We start from the raw sequence: 12,543 nt of genomic DNA on the forward strand, positions 1-12,543 counted from the left end.
CAGCAGCCTGCATTCTTCTTTCTATACTTCTGTCTACACGTGCTTCTCTATTGCCTTGCCTTTCATTTCCATCTCAGGTCATTTCTACTGGGCTTTGGTTCCCATCACTCCACTGAACAGGAGCTCCTTATTAAGGAGACAGTGATCAATTCTCAATCCTCATCTTTCACCTGAAAAAGGAATTTATTTTATTATTCCTAAAGTGCTTTCTTCACTGGCCTTCCTGACCCTGTACTCTCTCGTTTTCTTTTTACCCTCACTGATCATTCCTTTTTAGCTTCCTTCCCTAGCTGCTGCTTCTCTCTCAGATGTCTGAAGCTTTTCATAACACACGACTCACCCTATCCTTCTCTCCTCTGATACTCTCCTCTAATGCTATTTTAAGGCCTAATTGAATTTTCTTTAATAGACTTTATTCTTAGGCAGTTTGGCTCACAGTAAAATTGAATGAAAGATACAGAGAGTTCTCAAATGCCCCCATCCCCAACACAGGCACAGCCCCTACCCCACCTCAGATCAACATTCCCCATCAGCGTGGTCTTTGTTACAATTAATAGACCTACATTGACACATCATTATCACTCAGGGTCCACAGTTTATGTGAGTGTTCATAATACTAACTCTTCAGGTGACCTCATCCCAGTCCCTTGTCTTTATGGCTGAAGATTCCCAAATTTCATCTTCAGCCCCAAACTGTTTCCTGGTCTCCGATTTCCTGATGTCTCCATTTGAGTATCTAGTTGATACCTCAAATTCAGCATGTCCAAAATAACTTTTAATTTCTTGATTTCTTCCATATCACAGAAAATGTCACCAACATTCACTGAAGAGCTCGGGTCAAAATCTGGGCATCATTTTTGATGCCTCTATTTTTCTCAAACTCCCTATTAGTAGATCTTACTGATTCTACCTCCAAAATACAGCTTGAAGGAAGCCACTTTTCAACATCGTCTTCGCTCCCAATCTTGCTTCCCCCCACCATCAATTTTCCACATAGCAAGATAATCAATGGGAAAATATATATCAGCTAATTAGGCCACAGCTCATCAATACACTCCCCAGCTTCTAATCACATATAGATTGTGACCTCACATGGAATCTATAGCCCAGCAGCCTGCATTCTTCTTTCTGATGTCATCTCCCCCTGGCTCCATGTCAGGCTTTGTTCTCTAGCAGATTGTCCTTCTTACTCTTCCTGGAACAAAGGCCTGCATGGAGCCATTTGCACTGATGCTTCCAAAGGTAGCTACAGAGCTCACTCTCTGCCTTCCAGTGACCCTGTCTAGAATTCCTCCTGCCATCCTTCTTTTCCCATCACTCTCCCTTTCCTATCCTGCTTATTTTTCTTTTCTTTATGCGACATTTATTAACAATTATTTGACATTTGATTTTTTTCTTTTTCCTTTTTTTTTTTTGACAGAGTCTCCCTCTGTCGCCCAGGCTGGAGTGCCGGGGCATGGTCTCGGCTCACCACAACCTCTGCCTCCTGGGTTCAAGTGATTCTCCTGCCTCAGCCTTTTGAGTAGCCAGGATTACAGGCGTGCACCACCAGGCCTGGCTAATCTTTTTGTATTTTTAGTAGAGAGGGGGATTCACCATTGTTGGCCGGGGTGGTCTCAAACTCCTGACCTTATGATCTGCCTGCCTTAGCCTCCCAAAGTGCTAGAATTACAAGCATGAGCCACTGCATCATTTGATTTACTGTGTTATACATTGACAAACAGGATAGTTCACAATCTCCTCTCTAGAGCATAAACTCCATGAGGGTAGGAACTTGGTCCTGTTCACTGTCCCAAGAATTAACACATGTCTATTGAATGAGTGATCAATATCGTTTCTTCATAAAAAGGTGCTGACCCTTTTATCAGTGGGGAAAGTACGTGACTGCAAGTAACTGAAAACTCAACGAAAACTGGTTTAAGCCTTTAATGGTATGTTTTTAATATAAAATAAAAAGTCTGGAGGTAAAAGGCCAAGCTGAGTGCAGTTGCTCAGGTGTCACCAGGGACCGTGATCCTCGCCCTCCTGCACCACGGTCCCTGACTGTGGCTTTTGTCCTCTGCAGGCAGTGCAGTGTTGCTTTTCCGGGAAGGGCATCACATTCTGGACTAAAGGGAAAGGAGCCTTCTCCTAGGAAGACTTTGCTTTTTTATTTGGCAAAGGGTTTCTATCTTTCCTAGCCAGGACTCGAGCTGGGCATGTTTGTAGCTGAAGCTCAGTTCTGCTCTGACAAAACTGAGCTCTGTTAGGAGGGAGAGAAGGGAAAATGTGGAGTTGCAGGCAATGGGCCACAATGAGCCCTGTCTGCTACAGGCTCCGTGGGTGCCTGGCCCTGTGCTACGAGACACTACAGAGATATCCTCTCTGAAGGAATATGTGCTGTAGAGAAGATGGAGGGTAAAAATAATCATCATAAGGAAACCAAAACTCTTGTGAGAACCCAGAAGGAGCTATTGGATACTTGGGCTGTCAATCAGAAAACAGTTTGCAAGGCTTATGATTGCATCTTGAGGGAGGCTTGCTAATTGAAAAATTCTGAGAGGGTCTTCCAAGCACAGGGAAGACTATTCACAAAGGCGTGTAGTTGTGAACATCCAGAGCATGCTTGAAAAAGGAAACTCATTTAAAATATCTGAAGCATAGATTAGCAGTGCCTGAGGGTGGGCAGGGAACTAGAAACTGTGGGTTACAGAGAGCTTTCGAAAGCTTATAGTAGAGGAGTAATAGAATCAATACATTCATTTCTGAAAGTTCAGTCACTTTCCATGAGGAGAAGGCATTAAAGAAATAGAGACTTGAAGCAGGGAGATAAATTTGTAGATGATTATGTTGGTATTAAATCAACCCTCTCCCAAACTCGTATGTTAGGCTCTTGTGTTACAGGTAGGTGTGACTAGATGTGGGCATAGTTCAGAGCAGTGGTCATCACTTCCAATGGCCTACAGACCCTGGAAGGTGATATCTTATAGGAATCAAATCAGATCAGAGGCACAGGGAGTAGTGGGACTGTAGCAAAATGAAGGGTGCACCTCTTCTCCCCAACAAAAACATGCAAATTTAATTTAAAACAACATATGAAATGCTGTGCCTAGGAGAATGATCATCGGGACAAGCTGAGTCCAATGTTACTGGCTCCAAGCACAAATAGTAGAGTAACCTTCCACTTACACACATACAGCGACACTCATCATGCAGGAATACGGAGGTTTGTTCCCCACAGGTTGAACTGGAAACAGAGAAAATGAGATATTCTTGACTCTTTTACAAACTCCCATGACTGGCATTGAATTGAACCAACCAGAGGAAGAAATACTCTCAATTAGGGAATTTAATGAGGGAGGCCTGAGTTTGCGTCACTGAGCGTGATTTTTGGCAGCACCCACAAATAACAGGAAATAGAAATGGAAAAAGTCCAGTTTCTCTCAAAAAAACCCGTTTAAACCACAATAACAATACAAGAATTAAAATAATAAAAATAGTTGTTGGTGACTTACAATATGCCAGAATTCTCCCACATGTAATTTCATTCTCATATCCCTATAAGAGAAACATCATTTCACCCATTTTATAGATAATAAAAGTGAGGCTTGGAGGGGATGTATAATGTACTTGAGGTTACGAAGCTAGTATATGCAGGATATCAGATTTCAGTTAACCCAAGTCCAACACTAGTCCCAATATGTTACAGTTTCCTATTTATGTCCCAGGAGAATAAAACAGTGTTAATCCAAACCCCCTTGCGTTATGCCTAAATTAGTAAGCACTCTGGTTTGAACTTGCTTTCCTTTGGCAAACATTAATGTGCGCCTCTCAGCTGGCAAAAACCACTGCCCCCTTCCCTGTGGAGTCAAGTTAAGGGCTGAATTGAGATGTGCGGTGTAGCCTCACTCTGTTTCATCATGTGCTGAAGAAAAGATAGATCTAGGTCAGATTAAGGTTCGTTCATTTCATATTTATTGAGAACCTACTCCTTACACGTGTAATGTCAGCAGAAGAGAATCAATAGCTGTTTTCTAACTGACAATTGACATTTCCACTAAAATTCAGATATTATTACCAACGAGACACCCTCTCCTCTGTGCCCTGGGTGCTGTTTATTTTACTAATCTGGCATTGACCACATTTTACTTGAATTCAGGTGTGCACCTGCCTCTACAGAGAGGAGGCTCCAACCATCCACATTTCCTAATCCCTGTTCTGGCTCAGAGTAGAGGCTCCATTTTAAAAATAAATGAATAAAAACAAGACAAATAAGCATTCCACTGGGCACCTACCCCCTTCTCTAGACATTGTCTAAGCCACTATCTCATGGCAGAATGAAAAAATTTATTTTCACAGGGAAGAAACGACCACCCGTGGCTTTTTTCTTTCTCCTACAAGGGTGGAGGAGAAAGGGAGAAATAAATAATATACTTTCACAGCCTTCTCATTATTATTTCTGGGAAAACATAATAAAGCTACAGCTGGCAGGCACTTATTTTTTTCTTAGCATTTAATAATAGAATTAATTGCTAAGTGGAAAGCTTGCAACCCCCTTTCTGTTGTGCGTTGCCCTCTGCTATCATTATGAATAGATGGAAAAATCAAAGCTAATTATCATTCAGAATGTTTGAAGAAATAGACTGAACCACACACACAAAACTCATTTTACCCTCTACCCTGGCCCAGGTTATAAAGTTGAAATATGCACACATACACATACATACGCACACTCTAGGGTACCAACAATTCCCACGGATAATTAACTATGCTAATAATTTAGGTTTTTGTGCTGTGACCATTGATGTAGTTTGGCCCTTTCACATAGAGAGGGACCAGAGCCAGTTGGAAGTCAAGGACTTGGGTTACCTCAAGAAGCCCACTACCAGGCAAGCATGCAGCTTATCTTCTCCAAACATGAAATGAGGGACCTCTGAGCTACCAATGCCACCTGGCAATGTGTAATGTCAAAAAGCAAGAGTGGAGGCCAGAAAAGTGGAAATACAACCCATTTCCCAAATGTGGAAATGCAACCATCTCCTTTTAGAAAGGAAATGGCCGTAGGTAGCGAATAAATACAGGTAAAGGGGAATTTAGCACGGTAAGACCTTTCATGTTACAGGATGATATGCAAACATGACCGAGAAAAGAAAAGGATAGACCGGGCGCGGTGGCTCACGTCTGTAATCCCAGCACGTTGGGAGGCCGAGGCAGGTGTACCACGAGGTCAGGAGATCGAGACCATCCTGGCTAACACGGTGAAATCCCGTCTCTACTGAAAACAAAAAATTAGCCAGGTGTGGTGGCGGGCGCCTGTAGTCCCAGCTACTAGGGAGGCCGAGGCAGGAGAATGGCATGAACCCAGGAGGCGGAGCTTGCAGTGAGCGGAGATTGCACCACTGCACTCCAGCCTGGGTGACAGAGTGAGACTCCGTCTCAAAAAAAAAAAAAAAAAACGAAGAGGATAATGATAATGATAAGGAGATAGGAGATGACGTTCCTCCCTTAGCCACGGATCCATGAAGGCCTTCCAAAAGAGATCTGGAATGAGCATGAGTGATGGCTACTTGCCAAAAGAATAGTTGTTGAGGAAATAGACTGTAAGAATGGAGGTGGTAAAGGTAATTTCCTAAAGGGTTTTTGATGTTATGTAAGGATATCAATGTATAATCTTTAAGCAGTTAAAGTCACTGTTCTCAAGTAAATATAGAATAAGCACATGTCAAAGATTCTCTTTGACCCATGAGTGAATGGGTGAACAGTGAGATGCTACACTTAATTCAAAGAGCATTAAGAAGCTCAAAATGAACATAGACACAGCCGGAGTACAGAGCTGGCTAATGTCCAACACAGCCAGCAGCCTAAAAAGTTATAGTATATGTCCTTTCACATAAGAATTATTTATATATTTAACAGGCAAACTTTTGCAAGTTAACATGCAACTTTAGAAAACGGAAGTCGAGGCGTCTAATTGAAAGGAAACAGTGAAACTCAGTACATCGTTCTAGGTCATGTTTAGGTGGCCTCTGGCGTCATATGACATGGAGAGGCCACAGTCTCCAACTCTGAGACTTATTTCCATGTTTTGGATCATTTTTCTGACCATCCATGGGGGTATCCTGTGAGCACTGAAGTGGAAGAAGAATGGGGCACAGGAATGGAGTGAGGGTGTGCTTTAAGGATGAGCTGCTCGCTGCTGGGTGGAGAATGGTATGGTGGAGACATGGAAAAGTTTTGCTGCATGTGATATTAAGCTTCATTTCAAAACTCTGTCTTTGAAATCTTTAAGGAATTTACATTACTTGCTAATGCATTATGGAATTGGGTCAAGACGCAAGACAGGCACACAGGGACTTCCTGGGGTCTGCTGGCAGGAGGCATGCAAGCTTCTGTCTGCATTACGTCATCAGTCCTCAGAAAAGGCCTCTGAAGTGGATCCCATTGTCACCACTTTAGAGATGGAGTAACTGAAATACAGAGAGATTAAGCAAGTCGTGCAAGCTCATCCACACGAGTATCAACCCAGAGTTGAGTCAGTTCTGCTAACCTCTAGCTGGTGCTGCATTTTTTCCATGAACTTTCCAGATGACAAGAGTCAGAAAAATGTAGGCAAACTCTGTCATTCTTCAGCTTTGAAGTAAAGCAGTCTAAGGGTATATTGTGGAATGCATTCCCAGAGAGCGTGGTCATTTGAAATACCACTCCATAATTTTCCCTTTTTCTATATTTAGTTCCCCCACCCCCAACCTTCACACATCTGCAGCCATTTCATTGGGAGAGCTAAGCTGAAAGACTTGACTTTCTTCCCCAGATAAACAAGGCCACCTAGAACCAGGAACCTTTGCTCAGCTTGAATTTCATACTAGACTTTTAGAATTCTGTAGCAAGGCAATAGTTATTTCAAGAGGAAAAGGGGTTTAGCTAGGAACTCTCAATGCTTGCATTTTGCTTATCAGGACTTAAGGCTGTTAAAACTTATCACAGAATAACTAGCAGGGATGGAGGTGAGAGAGGAAGGTGAGAAAGGCAGAGACGAGACCCTTTGGTCCATCTTTCCATTTGGGAGCCTGACCTCTTCTGAGAGGTAGACACTATCTAATAAATATGGGAGGGAGATGCATTTGGGACCATTCAGCTGGGCCCCGGACCCCTGAGCACAGCCTGCGGGGCTGCAAGCCTCAGCTTCTTGTGGTGCCAGCGGGTGGTAGAAGGGGCAGGCTGAGCCATGGCTGAGAGTGAAGTCCAGTCAGCTGGTGGGAAGTCATCCTCCCGTAGTCTCACAAGACAGCTGTGCAGAAAGCTGCTAGGAGTAAGCGGGACTCCCAGTGGGTCACAGGCTGCTTAGAGGACAGGTCAACAAGAGGGGTCTAAACAAGAAGGTTCCCAAGCACAGGAAACTTGTAACAAGAACAGTGGAAGATTTTCAGTCGCCATCAATGGGCACCTACCTGTGCAGTATCTGTGCTAACCGGAGCAGGTGGGACCAGCCACACTCACTAGTCCCACAGCCACCTTTCCATCACATGGTCTTTTCTTACCAATATGTAAGAATTATCTCCATATAATGGGTATGAACTTTTGATGATTGCTTATATGAAGCAAATATCTTTAAAAATTCTTTTTATGGTTTCTTTTGGTTAACATAAAATTTTAATTTTAATGTAGGCTAATTTATCATCCTTATCTTTTAGATTAGTGCCTTTTGTATTCTAGTTAAGGAAGCCTTCTCTACCCCAAGGACGTGAAGATACTATCCTACAGACTGTATTATCTTCTAGAAGACTGTTTTGGTTTTACCTTTCATTCTCTATTTTAATATGGTATGAGATAGAATCAAGTTTCATCTATTTTTATAACTGGTCTCAACTTTGTTTATTGAAAAGACCTTTTTTTTTGCCCTCTTCTCTATAATTTCACTTCTAACATAAATCAGTGTCCACATAAGTAGACATTCTTTTTGGTGGATTTTTCTGTCCCACTGGTGTCTTATCTATCCATATGCCCATGTCACCCTCTCTTCTTTACTGTAAGTGTTTAATAAATTTTGATAGCCATTAGAGTAAGGTTTTCTGTGTGGTTCTTTCTTCAAGAATGCCTTATTCTTGTTCCACTACATTGCCATATATATTTTAGAATCAACTTTTCAAGTTCCACAAAAGAATATTGTTTGGATTTTGGTTGGAATTGCATTGAATTTTCAGATATTTTAGGAAGAACCATCATATTTAATTAAAATTTTGAGTCTTCCAATCTGTGAACATGGTATATCTTCCCATTAGAATTTCTTTACCATATCTTTTTATTTATGTTTTAGTGTGCAGATATTGTATATGTATATATTTCTTATTTTTCCTATGTATTTAATTTTTATTCTATTATAAATTATAACTTTTCTCTAAAAATTTTATTTTTAACTCCTGATTGCTGATACACAAAAGTAAAATTGATTTTATGTTTCCACTTTATACCTAATAGTTCACTAAGTTTATTTACAATATTCTATCTGTAGATTCTTTTGAATTTCCTATGTAGGCAGGCAATCAAATTATCTCTGAAAAATGGTGTTTTAATTTTTTTCCAAATAATATAACTTTAATTTCTTGCCTCTCCTTTTGACATAGACTGAAACCTACAGTAAAAAGTTTAATAGAACTTCCCTCAGATCAGAAAAGAAGGCTTACAATCAATAACTAATAAGGGCAATATTCACTATTAGTGTTTTCCCATAACCCTTTATCAGGATTTCTTCTGGGTTGCTCAGATATTTTTTCCCCTTCCTTCCTTTTCTTTCTTCTTTCTTTCTTTCTCCTTCTTTTCTTTTCTTTCTTCCTTCCTTCCTTTCTTCCGAGTGTTGAATTTTATCCATTTCCTTACATCTCTTGAGATGATCATGATTTTTCTCCTAGATTATCTTAATGCCATCAATTATAATTGATTTAATATATTAAATCTTGCATGTTGAATACAAATAACTTAGTAGTAATATAGTATCATTTTATACATTCCTGGATTTGTTTCATATTATTTATTTAGGATTTTTACATGTATATTCAACAGTGCAATTGACCTACAATTTTTTCTTTCTTGCTATGTCCTTGTTTCAGAACTAAGGCTATGGTGGTTCCTAAGAGAAGTTGAGGTAACCTCTCACTTTGTCTTTTCTCCAGAAGAGTTTCTTTTACTTTTTTTCATCACTTTTTTTGTGTAGACACATTTATCTATATATTTATAATGTCTGTGCTTCTTCATGCCTATCTGAATCATTACCTCTGCACTTAGGATTTTCTTTTCCCTAAGACACCTTTAGCACTTACTTTGTTTCAGGTTTGCTAGTGACAAATTCTCTCAGATGCAGTTTAAATGAAAATCTCTTCATTCTAGAAGGATAATTCTTACATGATATAAAGTTTCATGTTTGTAGTTTTTTTTATTTTGTTTTTTTGAGACGGAGTCTCGCTCTGTTGCCCAGGCTGGAGTGCAGTGGCGCAATCTCGGCTCACTGCAAGCTCCGCCACCCGGGTTCCTGCCATTCTCCTGCCTCAGCCTCCCGAGTAGCTGGGACTACAGGCTCCCGCCACCACGCCCGGCTAATGTTCTGTATTTTTAGTAGAGGCGGGGTTTCACCGTGTTAGCCAGGATGGTCTCGATCTCCTGACCTCGTGATCTGCCCGCTGCAGCCTCCCAAAACGCTGGGATTACAGGCGTGAGCCACTGCGCCCGGCCTTGTAGCTCTTTCTTGCAGTACCTTGAAGATATCACTCTAATCACTTCTGGTTTCCTTTTTTTAACTGAAAAGTCAACTGTCAGTCCATTTTTTAAGTAATTGGAAAGTAATCTCTCTTTTTAAATCTGTTTTTAAGAATTCCTCTTTGGCTTTGATTTTTTAGCAGTTTTGCTGTGAAAGCCTTCAAGGTGCATTCCTTTTATTTATTCTGCTTGAAGTTCTTATGGATTCTTGAATTTCCTGCTTCACGTCTTTTTTCACTTTCGAAATTTTTTCATCCATTATCTCCTCAAATATTGAGTTTGTCACTTGCTCTCTCTTGTCTTCTGGGATTCCTACTTCATGAATTTATTTTAATTTCATTTTGTCTAATTTGTTGCTTATTATCTTTTCTGTGTTGACTAATTCTCTGTTCAGTATGTCTAATCAGCTGTTAATCACATACATTGAGTTTGTAATTTTGCTTATAATATTTTTGATTTTTAAACTTTCTATTTGTTTCTTTTTAATAAATCTGCTATGTCATCTTTATAGTATTTCAGTTTCTCTACCAAAACTCTCAGTCCTTTTTTGTGTGTATGTGTTTGTTTGTTTGTTTTAGCATTTTGTAACATAGTAATCATAATTATTTTAAAATATGTGTCTGATTAATACTTGGAAGCTCTGTGGTTTTATAATTGGCCTGTATTCTCTTTAGTTCTTGTACATGTTGTCTTGTTTCTTCACTTGCTTTTTTTAAATTGAAATATTGTTTGTATAAATTTTTTGAGACCAGGATGATATTCTCTTCCTATAAAGAGGATCTCTGTGCGATGCATCCTTACTCTTGTGAAAAGCTCATTAAGTTCTAATGCAAGTAATCTGCATGTTAATTATGGACCCAATGGTCTTACATGAATTGGTCAAACAGACTGTTCAATTTCTTGCCCTCACAGCCAACTTTTTCCATATCGACCAAACTCCTAAAGGAGAAGTGGCTCGAGAAGTTGAGCTTTTAGCCCTTTGCATATCTATTTTCTCCATAATCTGGACCCGGGACATTTTTTACTTTCTTACAAATTTCTAATGCCACGAAGACACTTAAAAAACATATATATTTCCAGCTTTTCTACTTTCTTTACAGTAAATGGGTCACTTTGAATTACCAAATCTGCCATTACTTGAAAAAAAGGTCAAAAATTGTTTTTATCAGTGAAATTTGTTGTATTCAAGATACATGAATTATCTAAGATGTTTTGGAGACATTCCTCCTCCTTATATGAACACAGTTAAGTAGCTGGGGAGCCCTCTGGGCTTCATCATTAGGAATAGCAACTCAGCTTACTTGCTAAGTGTCTATGTTCAGGTATTAGCCTAATGCTAAATGACGAGTTAATGGGTGCAGCACACCAACATGGCACATGTATACATACGTAACAAACCTGCACATTGTGCACATGTACCCTAAAACTTAAAGTATAATAATAATAAAATTTTTTAAAAAAGCTCTTGGTCACTTGGTTCATCTTTATAGTCAGGTCATTCTTGTGGCTAGAATATTACTGCTTTTGCCTCATATAAGCTTTTAATGCAGAGTATTAGTGGGGCACCAAATAGACAGAGCTGGAATTCCATTGAGCCCCAAATGCAGGTAGCAATGCTGCTTTGTGTTTGCATATGATAAAAGCCAATCTATATGCTGATGTACTTCCATGAAACTTGATAGAGAGGTTATGGCTGCAGAGAAAACTCACCTGTCTGGCCATATCTACTGAAAATTACCTCATATTTGTGTACAACTAAATTGGCAAGCTTGAAACAGGATTTAGAAATATCTTTATGTAGTACACAATCAATAGTCAAAGATTAGCTGGGACTAGTAAGATGAAGTCTAAAACATGGAGGAGCCTTTTCCATAAGGCATATCTGGGTAAGAGCAACGCAGGAACTATGGTGGGAATCGGGAGAATTGTGTGAGAGAGGAATCCTGCTAGGGCCAGAACAGACATGTTCTTTACTCTCTTAGTGTGGGCTGAGGATATTCATCAACATTTAAGGAAATGTATGGGACCTATAAAACTGGTATAAAATGCCAAAGGAAGAGACAAAGCTGACATGAAACGAGAGACATATTACAGTGGAAATGGGAAAAATAAGGAATGAAGTAGGCAGAATTCTAGAATGGCCTCTAGTTCCTGTTCCCTTCTGTAATCCCGTGACCTCCTGCCCCAGATGTGTTAGTTGGAGGGGGTAGGTTGTGACTATGGTGAGATATCACGCACAGGATCCTATTGTGTTAGATAGCAGAGGGGAAGGAATTTTGCAGATATAATTAAAGTTCCAAATCAGTTGTTTTTGAGTTTATAGAGAGTATTGTGGGTGGGCCTGACTTAATTAGGTGAAGATCCTTAAAAGGAGGTCTTGCCCCTTTCTAGAGTTTCTCCTGCTGGCTTTATAAAAAGCACACCACCAAGACTTCTACAGGTGTAAGGAAACAAATCCTGGCAACGGCCATGGGAAATGGCGAGGCGCTCCAGCCTCAGATGAGCCCCAGCCCCATGGAGACGCCTTGACTGCAGCCTTGGGAGAACCTGGGTAGAGGACCTGGCTGAGCCACGCTTCTAGGGCCCCTGACCCACAGAAACTGACATGATGAGTGTTTCTTCTTTTATGCTGCTAAATTAGTGGTAATTTCTATTTCTATTGGCAATAATAAAAAACTAATAGAAGGAATTACAAATTCAATAACAGAAATTAAAAATATTAAGAAACAAGATCATTCAGAAATTATTCTTGAAAAATAAACAATATCGTAGCCAACTAAAAGATGAATAGAAATGAATAATTCAAAAATGGGTAAA

General features: G+C 40.0%; 1 long non-coding RNA gene across 1 annotated transcript in view; it reads left to right on the forward strand.

Moving 5' to 3' along the window:
• The first annotated feature begins 1,177 nt into the window (after positions 1-1,177).
• Positions 1,178-12,543, forward strand: part of LOC129468657 (uncharacterized) — a 69,456-nt gene continuing 58,090 nt past the window's right edge. The window contains exon 1 of the long non-coding RNA XR_008652743.2: positions 1,178-1,242. This is a non-coding gene — a long non-coding RNA (uncharacterized lncRNA). The remainder of the gene's footprint in view (positions 1,243-12,543) is intronic.

Source organism: Symphalangus syndactylus, chromosome 18 (assembly GCF_028878055.3).
Source record: "Symphalangus syndactylus isolate Jambi chromosome 18, NHGRI_mSymSyn1-v2.1_pri, whole genome shotgun sequence".
Lineage (NCBI taxonomy): Eukaryota > Metazoa > Chordata > Mammalia > Primates > Hylobatidae > Symphalangus > Symphalangus syndactylus.